Source organism: Mus caroli, chromosome 2 (genome assembly GCF_900094665.2).
Source record: "Mus caroli chromosome 2, CAROLI_EIJ_v1.1, whole genome shotgun sequence".
In the NCBI taxonomy this organism is placed as follows: domain Eukaryota; kingdom Metazoa; phylum Chordata; class Mammalia; order Rodentia; family Muridae; genus Mus; species Mus caroli.
The window spans coordinates 39,483,449-39,497,113 of record NC_034571.1 but is presented as its reverse complement, the minus strand read 5'-3'; the positions used below and the strand labels follow the sequence as shown (position 1 = coordinate 39,497,113).

General features: G+C 39.2%; 1 protein-coding gene across 3 annotated transcripts in view; it reads right to left on the bottom strand.

The window, feature by feature from the left end:
• Positions 1-13,665, bottom strand: part of Arhgap15 (Rho GTPase activating protein 15) — a 627,570-nt gene that overhangs the window by 488,895 nt on the left and 125,010 nt on the right. The window lies entirely within an intron of this gene.

Genomic DNA, 13,665 nt, shown 5'->3' with positions numbered 1-13,665 from the left:
AAGAAAGAAAGAAAGAAAGAAAGAAAGAAAGAAAGAAAGAAAGAAAGGAAGGAAGGAAGGAAGGAAGGAAGGAAGGAAGGAAGGAAGGGATGGAGGGAGGGAGGGAGGGAGGAAAAGAAGGGAGGGAGAGAGGAAGGAAGGAAGGAAGGAAGGAAATCCACATTTTAGACTTTGGGAGTACATGAGTAAGTTTTGTGTAATAATGTAGATCTATTAAGTAGATTTATTAAGTAGATCATAGTGTTTGCTTCCTTTTATACAAAGTACATGAGAAATGAAAGTCACTTCATCCCAGTAAATCCCAATAACCAGCCAATACAAAGGTTAATTAGCGTTGCCTAATAATTTCATTAGAGTTACAGTGAATAACATGTATACAAGTTTAAATTCACACATCTTCCATAATTAAAGTAATGGTAAATTTTGGAAATTTACTATTTACCAAGCAAGCACTATAGAAAGAGATGCTTTACAACAGTTTTCATGTGGTCTGAGCTACTCCAGGTTTCTTTACTAAGAAACTTAATAATTTCCTCACTTACCCCCTACAAAACATCCTGAATATTTAGGATAGAAATGCTATATTTTAGGCAGCTTTCAATGTCAGTAACTGTAAGTTAAAACTTGAAATTAGACATGTAAAACTGTTAAAAGATATAGTCTGCCCATAATTGTTGCCTCCTAACTGCTATGTCCTATTGCTTTAAAAAAATCCAATTTAGGAGTAACAAGAAGATTTTGTTTTGTTTTTATCCCTATGGTAAAATAGGATATGTTTGTCTTTCAGCAACTAAAGGTTAAAGACTAAGGTGTGTTTGTGTGTGCCTCTATGTATGAGTATGTGAGTGTGTGGGATTGTGTAAGTATGTGTATGTGTGTGTATTATTTTGTGAGTTGTGAGTATGAGTTTATGTGAAAAAGTGTGTGTGTGAGTTTGTGTGTGTGCGTGTCTGAGTGTGTATGTGTGTGTGTGTGTGTGTGTGTGTGAGAGAGAGAGAGAGAGAGAGAGAGAGAGAGAGAGAGAGAGAGAGAGAGAAAGTGTGTCTGGGTGTATAAACATAGTTTTCTGGAGGGAGAATTCACCTTGTTGGCTAGCATACCACAGCACGCTTTTACTTGTATTCAATAGGAGACTGTGGGAAACCCTTTAAAATCATCCATGCCCCTGAAAATGATTGCAATCAGCGTGGTTCACAGGTTCCCTCTGTACTGACATTCAGGCTATCACTACTGTGGATCTTGGGAAGAAATACCACCAACAAGCTGCTTCATGTAGAGTTCATTAAATTATATCATACTCAGAACCAACAATAATCACTAAGGGAATAAAACTAAAGGGCTTTATTTCCCCATGTAATGCGATGGGGTGGAGAAGTCATAGCAGAAGTACATTGTATAAGACACATTTTGCATACATCAAGCATTTTGTTAACGGGCATTTCCCTCTGGCTATATCATCAGTTCATCCTTGCAGTCGTAAGAGGCAGTTATTATTATTACTACTATGTGAAAGGTTATAAGGTATGTCAGAATGATCCTGGCCTGCTGAAGTTTCCCAAGGCAAATGGCCTAAAGGGGTCTAAATTTGTTTTATTTCATGTGTTTGAGTTTGTGCCTGAAGGTACACCTATGCACCTCTTGAATTCCTGGTGGCTATGGAAAAACAAGGCAAAAGATCCTTCAGATCTGGAGTAATACATGGATCTGAACCAACTTTTGGTGGCTGATAATTGAACTCTAGTCCTTTGGAAGATCAACCAATGTGCTTAGTTGCTGAGTCAACTCTCCAGCCCCAAGCACCAGAATTCAAATGCAACTAGAGTCACTATTTTTGTGCAATGCTGGAGACCAAACCTGGGGCTTTGCTCATGATGCTCTACCACAGAGATGTAGCCACAACTCTCAAAGTCTGTTTTGAACCACCAGCCCTTGACATTGGATTTAACATTGGAATGAAACTCATGATAAAACACTTTCGAGTTTGTGGAAAACCACAACTTGTTCGTTAGACTGCTGGGCAGTCATTGGTCTTGTTTACATCCCTTCTGAACTGATCTTGTCGGAGACCCATCATACATGAACTCTTTATTTACATTACATATACTGCCTCCCAATCTCCATACAGTGGCTATTTTTTTCAGCTTCCTGCTAAAGGCACTGCGTCACCAGTGTTTTTTGACCCTATTTCCCAGCACTCCTGATGACCTCTACCCTAATTCTTACTTAACTTCACTTCGACCTGAAAGCATCACATATATTTTTATATACTGACTGTCTCTGTTTCCATCCCTAGAACTAAACTTCCTCAACTTGGGGCTGGTTCGCCTTTTCCTTCACTGTTTTTCCTGATGTATGGAACATTGCCTGGCACATACTTGCTGTTCAGTGAATATTTATTGAATTCCCGAGTTAAGAAAAATACCAACATGCAACTAACTTTGCTGCTTTGCAAGGGAGTCTTGAGCATTTTTCAATTTTTAGTTTTACATGAATTAAGATTTCTAAATCTTTTAACAGTTACACAGTCATTTGTGATTTGGGAAGGTGATTACAATAGTTCAATGATTTCCAAGTATGAATTTTATGGAATCATCCTAAACCACTCATTGTGCAGCTTCTGTATCAATATGGCATCTATGCTTCATCCTGAAACTCTAGGGTTATGGGAGGTATTCACTGTTCCTTTAAGAATTTCCTTGCTAGGGCTGAGCATATGGATCACTGAATCACAAGCATATATAAGGTGCTAGGTTCACTCCACAGTAACACATGTGCATGAACACACACACACACACACACACACACACACACACACACACACACACACACACTCATGCACATACACAGGAGGAAGGCAGGCAGAAGCAGAGATAGTATCAGAAATTTTCATATTAGGAACCCTTGAAGACTACCTGGTTATATATAGAGCCTCTATGATGTTGAAACAGAGGAACTCAGAGAGTAAAGAGCAGCACACGCTTCCAAATTCTTTACATCCTTTAGCCATGCGAATCTCAGAACCTCATCAGCATCATAAGCTAAAACCCATGGCTGTGGCATCTGGCTCATGATTATCCCAATCCAAATTTCTGTCACTCCCAATCACCTGCCTGTGCTCCTCCTGTCAACATGCCTTCCTTGACTTTGCCCATCTTGTGTTCTGTCCTATACTCCTCGTGGTCCCACTCTTCCATTTCCTCTCTAATCTATGACATTACCGTGCTTCTCATCAATAGATCTGACCCTGAGTTGTGCATATCTTCTTCCTGTTCTTGACATTCTTTCTGATATTATTGAAACAGTTGGGTGTAACATTCCAGGCTCTTAGGATAGTCTCCTGATTTGACTTCTTTCCATGTGTAAGCCCATGTTCTCAATTCAACAGATACTTCAACCACTCCATCACTGCACCACCCTGGCCCTCTGCTCATTACCTGTCTGTCTAGTAATCTGATAAATCCTGATGCACAATCAGGAATGTGCATCACAGATAGTGCTTGGCCTTTCCAACAGTCCATTGGCCGTAGCTAGGAACATTTTCTGTATTTAGTTAGCATTTCTTTTCTTTCTTGTGACAGGTAGTTCCTTACATGACAACATATTTAGTTAACCTTTCCAAATCTGCTCCCTGGCATGGCTTGTTCCTACTTCCCAAAGGTTGTAGTGCTCATAGGCAGGGCTCCTTACTCCCGACCCTTCCCAGGAGCAAATAAACAAACAAAAATATGCTTTACACTAAATTCTTCTTTATTTTTTTGCACTACCTTTGTGAAGCTAATACCAGTCACTTCAACACGTACATGAAGAAACTCATGTAGGAAGTGGCCAAGTACCTCACATAAGGTCACACATTTATCAAGTGCCTACACTGAGATAGTAATTCACATTGATCCAGCTCCACGCATCAAGGTCTTGGCAACACAGTACACAGCCTCACCTTCTTAGTCATTCTTTCATCCTACTAGTCTACTGGTTCAAGGCAATGTACCTAATTTATATTTTGAGTAAGTGTTAACATTTTCTTATTCCTCATCTACCCTTAAAACTCTAGGTCTGGCTCTATGAACTGTTTCTATCTGCCTAAATCCACATTCCTTGGTATGAGAGTGGCCTGGATGTAAGTCAAAAGCTCCTGAAATACAGTTGTCATACAGGACACTGACAACTCTTGGCCCATGACTCTTGAGCTCCAAGCAAGAGATAAATCTATCCAGGGTGCTCTCTCTCTAATTCCTGATGCCATCTAGAGAAGTCACACCCTGTTTGTCCCTTTGCCCCTAGTTTTACTCCCTCCATTCTTCTACACTTTTAGTCATGAAAAACAATGGAGGAATGCTGTTTTAAATGATCAACTCGAAAACTTCACTCTCAAGTTGTTTCCACTATTTATCAGTATCACTGGGTTCCTATACTTATGTCTTCCTGTTGCTCATGCTCCACTCTCATCTTGACCTAATGTAGCCTGGCTTTTGTTCCATTTTCTGATTAGTCTAAAGTATTTGAACCGTCAAGGTCAAGTCTGCTCCTTGGACCATTAGAACGTATACTGTAACGTTCTGTTGCCATCCTCCAAGGCATGTTCTTATTCCTCAGTGGTACAGGCATGTTTCTTCCCATGCCTCTGTCTGTTATATGGCTCCTTGGTTTTTCACTTGTTTCTCATTCTATCCAGATTCTAAACAATTTAGGGCTAACTTCTAAGTGATTTCTGGATTACTTTCCTTAGCTCTCACTATTTCTCATTCAACACTATATTGTGGTTTTTAGTCTGGACCCTAATCTGGCCCTGTCATCTACAAATGTTGACTTCTTAATCAATTCTTGTGCTCTGCTACCTCCAGAATCCAACTATTCTTTAGACTAAGTAGGATTATAACATGGCATAGGGATTTCAGGGTGATGGGCTTCTCAGATTCCCCTACTATGTTCTATTGCTTGTCCTATTTAATTACCTCTTTACCAGTCTACCTGAAGTTTTCTTCCCTCCGTCAATCACCTCCCTCATCCCTCAGAGCCAAAGTGTTCAAAAGCCACAATTCCCAAACTAGCCTTGCTGGTTCCATCTTGAGGCTACAAACCTTGCAGCACGTGTCCTTTCTTTTACCTGAATTTTCTAGCTCTTTCATCTGTGGACAGTCAAAAGCCTCTTCTATTCATTTCCAGCATGTTGGGGAGTATTTTTGCTCTTCAAACTTCACATTATTTCATCTGGGGAATCTACTCTCTATAAAATAATGTCTGACTTCCTCAATAAGGTGTATAGGCTCAATTTCCCAATTGACTGTCCTTTTAGATCGTTTTGCTTTTCTTTTCCACGTGATCTATATCCATGGGAGTTTTCAAAATGAAACTTGTGTTTGTATCCTTTAAACTACTTAAATTATTTATGATCTAGATTATAATTATAATAGAAAATATTTAGATTCTGTCCAGTACCTTAATCACTACAAATAAAGAATAATCTTACAAATAGTTATTTATGAAAGAATAAAGAGTCAGGCCCTCAGTAGACACTATCATATGGCAGAGCCAGAGCAAATAATAAAAAATAAGAACATTCTAGCTTGCTTTCTGTTGCTATAATAAAAGACTGACCTAAAGCAACTTGAGGTGGAAAGGACTCATTTCGGTTCATTATCCAGGGAAGCCAAGGCAGGAACCTAGAGGCAAGACCTGAGACAGAGACCAAAGTAGAATGCTGGCTTGCTGCTGTCAGCTTGTTCTAGTACCTTACTTATACAACCCAGACCCACCTGCCCAGGGAGTTACTACACACATGGACTTGGCCTTTTATGTCAATTTATCAGTTAAGAAATTGCCCCACAGACATGTCACAGCTCAGTCTGATGGAGACAACTTCCCAATTGAAGTTCCTTCTTCTTAGGTGTGTCTAGGTTTGTGTCATGTCTAAAAAACAAAATGACAGTAATGTGATAAAATTTAAGTTATCACAGAAAACTGATTATTTGAGTAATATTAAAACATCAAGGATGCTTCAGGATGAAAACACTACAGTAAGGAGAAAGAGGATCGTGTGAACAATGGTTCTAAACAACACTTAGTTTAGTTTAGAAGAGACACAGCCTGAAAGGACAATGATGTATGCTTGAGAACAGCACAATGTCTAAGTGCTAAACATCAGTTAGAAACTCAGAAAAAGTAGTAGATTGTATTTGGAAAAGAATCAGGATTTGAGTTAAGAAGTTTGAAATTACAGCATTGAAACACAAGCAAGAGTCAGCTAATGAATTACTTGGATGAGAGAGTACACGGTAATAAAAACAAAGTTCATAAACTGACCAACAGTGAATTTAAATCTAGGGATATAGATGTTATGTCTTATGTGGGTGTGTCTTAGTTTGGGTTTCTATTGCTGAAGAGACACTGTGACCATAACCAAGGCAATTCTTGTAAAGCAAAAATATTTAATTCAGAGTCTCTTACAGTTTCAGAGGTTTAGTCCATTATTGTCATGGTGAGAAACATGGCATCAAGCAAGAAGACATGGTGCTGAGGAATGATCCTAGATTTCTACATTTTGATCCACAGGCAGCAGAAGGAGACTGTGCATCACAAGGGTTATAGCTTGAGTATAGGAGACCCACAGTGACACACTTTCTTCAACAAGTTCACACTTACTCCAAGAAGGCCTCTAAATAGAGCCAGTCCATGTGGGACAAGCATTTAAACACATGAGTCTGTAAGGGCATTTCTATTTAAACTATCACAGCTTGTAAACTTAGAAATGACTGATTTTTTTTTAATTCTTTTGAGAGGTCTATTAGATGCTCACAGTCATCTATTGGATGGAGCACAGGGTCCCCAATGAAGGAGCTAGAGAAAGTACCCAAGGAGCTGAAGGGGTCTGCAGCCCTATAGAAGGAACAACAATATGAACCAACCAGTACCTCCCTGCCCCAGAGCTCCCTGGGACTAAACCAGCAATCAGAGAAAACACATGGTGGGGCTTTCTAGCTGCATATGTAACAGAGAATGGCCTAGTCAGCCATCAATGGGAGGAGAGGCCCTTGGTCTTGCAAAGATTCTATGTCCAAGTATAGGGGGATGCCAGGGCTACGAAGCAGGAGTGGGTGGGTTGGGGAGCAGGGGAAATTGGAAGGGGATAGGGGATTTTTGGAGGGGAAACTAGGAAAGGGGATAGCATTTGAAATGTAAATGAAGAAAATATCCAATAAAAATATATTTTTAAAAAAAGAAGAAGAATAATTTCTACCTCTGTACAGGAAAGCATATAAGCTTCTTTGCTGGAGCAATGTGAAGTCATTAAAAATTGATCCTGGGCCTTAGCCACTTTGGATTTTTATTATTCTCTTAGTCCACCTTCATCGTTTCTCAATAATCGCTGACGGAGTATTCTCTATTTTATTTGTATTAGATTAAGCCTTTGGGTTTACTTTTCTATTTTATGGGCTATTTGGGGCACATAGTTTTCGGTGTGTATTAGAAAGTATCTCAGGCTGGACAGTCTTTTGCTTTATGGTGTTTTCTATGATAGACATTGGGCACATATGCGACAAATCATTGGACCCCCTTCTCCTCTGTGTTTCAATCCTAGATGTGTTTTTAAACAAGATAAAGCTCAGAGCTTCTGAAGTAGGTTATGAGCTACCATTTTTTATTTGGGATTAATTGGTGTTTTGGAATATGGACTGAGATTGTCCTTACAATTTTGAAACACAGAACACAAAATTGGTTTAGAGGAATTAAGTTTAACCACATAACTTGTTTTGATTCTGGAAAATCATTTGTGGAGGAGGACAAAACTCACTTATCAATTCTCATCTGGGAAGAAGTGATTTAGGAAGGAGTACAGAGTTGATACCTGATCTCATTAATATCAAAAGTATGGCCTCTGTCAACAAAGAAAAGGAGACTTTGATTATAACATGTGGGGTTTCTGTATATGAATATAAATGATGTTAATAATAACTGAAATTGAATAACACAGTGAAATTTCTCAGTACATTATAGGGCAAATCAAAGTGACTTCTCAGAAGTGTAAACCCTCATTGACAGTTGTAGTGCTAAATTTTTTTAAAGGAAAATGTGTTGTCTCCTTTAAAAGAAATAGACTTGGACTTATTTCTTAATCAAAACCTCTGTAGAATGAATCTGATAGCTTCTCCATAGATTACTTCTCTTTGCTGATTTTCATATTTATATTGCCTATAAAGCTAGCGGGTTTTCCCCAAAGTTGATTCCATTTACTTCCATTGGCTGTCACTTCAGGTGATCAACCTTACTTGAGCCATATGAAGGTACTCTTAGAGGACCATCCTAGAATTCCAGCTCTTCTCTCCACATGGTCAGAGTATAGGCAGCTTCTTAGCTCCCTTTCTACTTTGAGTGTAGCTAAAAGGCCATTCCTACAGGGATTGGAATCAAGCCTTCTGAGGAGCCGTTGATAGTGGGAACAGAATCTGCACGGGTCAAGCAGGTAAAGACTTTGAGTCATGTATTTAAATCAAGGGAGATCGGGAATCTCGGAAGAAATAGGATGGAAACGTCATTTTTTTCCATCACCTATCTATGTACTCTGTTGCTCAAGTCTCTCCCTGTGGTTGACAGGAAGGTGATCTGCCCAGCACACCTGGCCAGTGAGCCTTCCTCCCTTCTTGCACTGTGCAGTGGTAGTCAGTGTGGCAAGGAGCCCACTGTGACACTTCCTACATTGTCTCTCTCATTTGTTTGTCACTTCTCCCTGTTTCTTGGATGTATAATTTGCCAAATAAGTCATGGTGCCTGGACATTCATTATGAAAGGCACACAGATAGATCTGTGATAACTAGCATTGTTTTTGTTGTAGCCCTATTAACACCATAGTGTAGTTGAGATAACCAAAAGCTATCCAGCAAATAAAATATGAACCAGATATCTTTAGCCTAGGTCATCTAACATGAAAGCCTTACATTTACCCTATGTGATATACCACTTCTCAGCAATTTCTGATTCATAAGTAGCTTTTAAAAGTCTAAATACATTTATTGTATGGTGTTTTTTTTTTTCTTATGTACTGTAGGGAAAATGTTCACTTTATTCCAGAGGCACACAAGCTGGGAAACATGCATTATGCTGACCAAAGTGATAAAGTACAAAGTCAAGTTTCATAATTAAAATAGTTTTCTGTAACAGCCTAAGGTGAGGTTTATTGAGGAATGGCAAACTATTATTCATTTATAATGCTCCCTATCAATTCAATTGATTTTTGTAGTTATTAAAAATTATGTAAGATACAGAATTTATTGTGGTTAATGGCCAAATCTTAAGAAAATGATGTCCAGTGAACACAGCTTCATTTACAGTAATATTGATCATTGTTTTTTTTTTTTCTCACAAAATTTATGTTAATAATACAATGGTACCTATTTTCCTCTTTTATCTTTCTTTATCCCTGTCACCTCCAGATTTTCAACTGTAACCTTTTTAGTTATTATTTAACTATTATTATGATTAGTGCACGTGATGGTGTACTCTGAAGTTGCCTTTGGGAAGCCTAGTGGAGACAATTGTCCTGACTGCAAGAACACGATCATGAGCTACTTGATAGAGACTCAAAACACCATTGCCAGGCTATGATATTGAGATCTACTTTTGCCTTTCCATTCTTCTGGGTCTTATTGAGCAGGAGTCTGTGTGAGGGCATAATAGTCACTCTACAAATCCCCACTGACAAAGAGATTTAAAATTTTGATCTATAGGATGGTCATGGGAAAAACATGTCCTATGTATTCCTCAATTTCAGCCCATCTCCTAGATAATCAACCTTGCTGTTTTACAGCAGAGCATGTTAAAGTAAAGGTCTGAATCCACCTCCAGGTATAGAAAACATTATCTGTTCCTTTAAGGGATGACTCAACTGTTAAAGAGCACTGACTGCTCCTCAAGAGGACCAAGGTTCGATTCCCAGCACCCACATGGCAGCTCACAACTGTCTGTAACTACAGTCTTAGGAGATCCAACACCCTCACACAAACATGAATGCAGACACTGCCTAAAAGCACATGAAATAAAAATAAGTAAATAAGTAAAAAGAGTCAGCCTATCAAGCATGCACTCCTCAGGAAAGCAGGTCAACCCTCAGCTGTGCTAAAGAGGGAGGAGGAATCTTTATTCCTTGAGATAACACTGGATACTTTTCATTCTCCAGAGTCTCACCTTCTGTCAGTTTCGATAGCCACCATGAGGGTCTATTGGGACTCAGAAAGGCGTAGCCTCTGTCTCTTCTGCTGTCTTGCTTTAAGAAGCCTGCAGCATCTAAGTATGCGTTCTGAGGTACTCTAGGTTTTCGGACTATTCTCTGATGCTCTCTCATAACAGCCTATCATGGGGCTGACCTCCATGCTGACTCAAAGGCATGGAGTTCTGTGTTTCACTCTTCCTCTAATCTCTCTCCCTTTTCCAGCAGTTGTGGAAATTTTCTGCTTGCTTGCCATGAGGATTTTCTTTGAAAGGATAATACAATTATCTTCAGGTTTCCATTTGAATCTGTTCTTAAATTTTATTATCACCGATACCAAGAACCCCAAGAAGTAAGCCAAATTTTCCTTGTAATGCATTGCAATTCACTATAGTTTCCAGTGACACACAGACAGGTACTAGTACAGACATGAAGTGTGAGACAGAAAAATTTCTTCTCTGTCTGGGCTCTGGAGTTATCCCCTACAGATTCATTAAGTTTTGTAGAACTGACAGTTACAATGTTAGTTTTACTTTAAGAAAAAAATAAAAAAGATTTTTGCACTGCTAGGGGGTCTTGTGCATGTTAGATAAGAGTTCACTGCTAATCCATACCACTATCCCTAATTTTGAGTGTTGAGAGCTAGGACCTCATTGGTCCATGAAGCCCCTTCATTTTTAAATAATTACTGAAAGTTTAGAAATGTGCATTTTAAGAATGTAAATGATTTTTCCCCTAGGTTCTATCTATCCCTGGCCCATAGAATCATAGTCAAGGCCCTCCATCCTGCAGACCTCAGCTCAGAAGTACAAAAAACGTATTTAAATATTTCCTGACATTCCTTGACTCAACACTCCCTGGTCCGAGCAATAGTCTGTATCTGGCATAAAGAGAAAGTTTCAGATCCTCCCTCCCTTCCTCCTCCAGCAACAATCATTCTAGTCTGTGAGCAAAATATGAGCTGTCAGCTTTCTGGAAAGAGACGTATCTCTTCTGTAGATTTTAGTTGTAGTTTGTCTTGTTTTTATTAGATTGAACTTGTTCTGTGCAAAAACAAACAAAAGTTAAATGGAGAAAAGTAAGTTCTTTGGGTTTCTTGTGCAGCATAGTGATTATACTTAGTAACCTCTTCAATATGTGAATACTTACTCAATATGGGAATAAATACTTAATATGTGAATATTGTAAAGAATCTGCTTTAAATTTTCTTACTATGAGCAAAGTATGAGGTGATATGTTCATTACTGTGATATAATATATAAATTATATATATATATTAAATTATATATCACAGTATATATTTATATAGATTATATATTTATTATATAGAATATAAATTGTATTATATATCACAGTATATATAAATATATATTTATTACAGATTGTATATTTATTATATAGAGTATATATAAATATATATTACATCACAGTAATGAACATATCACCTCATACTTTACTCATAGTAAGAAAATATATATACATAATATCAAACATCACCTTCAACCTAAATACATAATTATAGGTTAAGTTGGAGAGCTAGGAGGAGGTGACTGGTGGATCACTTGACCATCTTTCATGAGAGCCTGAAACTGATTTCCAGCAAAACAACCACAAAAAAACCCACCAGAGCATAAGTTTATAGTTATTATTTCTGATTAAAGAGTTTCATAACAGAACCAGACAGACTTTTAATATGAGAGTCTTGTATTGGACTTCAGAAATTTAGGGGCATAAATGTTCCTGAAAATATGGATAAGGCTCTAGCCTTTGTGTTTTAAATGACAATACGTTTTCTGAACAGTGAGGATTAAACCAGAAAGCATCTCACTCACCTAAAGAAGAAGGAGATCCACCTGGCCTGTTCCGCCTGTATGTGCAACAGAAATTAATCCAGACAACCAGAAAGTATCCTGTGTAAAGGTACTGAGGAGGCTCTCTGGGCCTGCAGCTTGTGCTGGCTCATCAGCATGCTCATTGTTCTTAGATTAGTTCTCCTGCCTTTCCCAGGAGTCTCTAACTCTCATCATCCTGCCAAGGGCCAAAGACAGGTGAGAACAGCAAACTACCACAGGCCAATGAGGGATGGTTTACTGAAGTTATAGTGATGACTAACAGCAATTGAGCAATTTTCTTTCTCAATAGAGAACGGTCTTTTTGTTCACGTCCGCTTGAACAGCTTTAGTACATGTCTGTAAGATCATTTAAGTTCTACAGTTCTTTACAACTAAAAACAGAGGGAAAAAAGTTAGTGTGCGAAAACATGTCCTGAGTGACACTAAGGCTTTCTTTTTTCTCCCAACATATTTCCATTGATTATTTGGGAATTTCACATAATGCATCCTGATCACACTTACTTCCCAGTCCTCACAAGGCCAGCCACCCACTGTGACCCCCCCCAAATCCAAATCCAAATCCGTTGCCTATTTACATACATACATTGGAGCATGGGCAAATTCCCAGTGGCAAGCCCCTTAAAGAAAACTGAGTCCTTTCCTACCCACATCCCCACACCCTGGAAGCCATCAATAGTGGGAGCTAAACTTCAGCATCTTTACCATAATTTTTAAGATTTCACTTTGATGGATACTTGTCTAGGCTGTTACTTTTGGGGTGTGATGCGGGTGGAGGTGGCAGTGTGGGTAGGGGTTGTCACAGAAGCTTTCTATGACTCTCTTTCTCAACTGAGTTTTGTTTTATTCTGGACACTGGTTATGAAGAGTTCCCCTTGCCTGCAGGGCGAAGTCATGTCCTTGCAGTGTTTTTTGGTTTTTGTTTGGGCTATTCCATGCTAAGCTGTTTTGCATAGATATTCTTTTTTATTGGATATTTTCTTTATTTACATTTCAAATGTTTTCCCCTTTCTGGGTCCCCCCTTCAGAAATCCCTTTTCAATCCCCCTTCCCCTGTCTCTATGACGGTACTTCCCCCACCCACCCACTCCCATCTTCCTGTCCTTGCATTCCCCTACATTGAGGCATGGAACACTCTCAGGCCCAAGGGCCTCTCCTCCCACTGATGTCCATCAAGGCCATCCTCTGCCACATTTGTGGCCAGCGCCATGGGTCCCTCCATGTGTATTCTTTGGTTGGTGGCCCAGTCCCCGGGAGGTCCGGAGGGATCTGACCTTGCAGTTTTAGTTCAGGTCTTCCCTAACTAGATTTCTAGTCAGGACATTGACTTCTACGTCCACAAATCAGCTGAAGCTTCTATGATGCAATCCCAAACTGGAAATGTTCCTAAGAGTTTTGCAGAAGATGCACTAAAGCTGGACTCCACCACACTTACTCTCCCTGGAAGCCTTGATCAAATGACCAAACCAGCCTAAGCAGTGCATTGGGAAAAGGGGAAGAAAAGCAATCAATATTTTCATGAGATAATTCAATTAATAAATTTAATTCCCAGCCGGGCGTGGTGGCGCACGCCTTTAATCCCAGCACTCGGGAGGCAGAGGCAGGCGGATTTCTGAG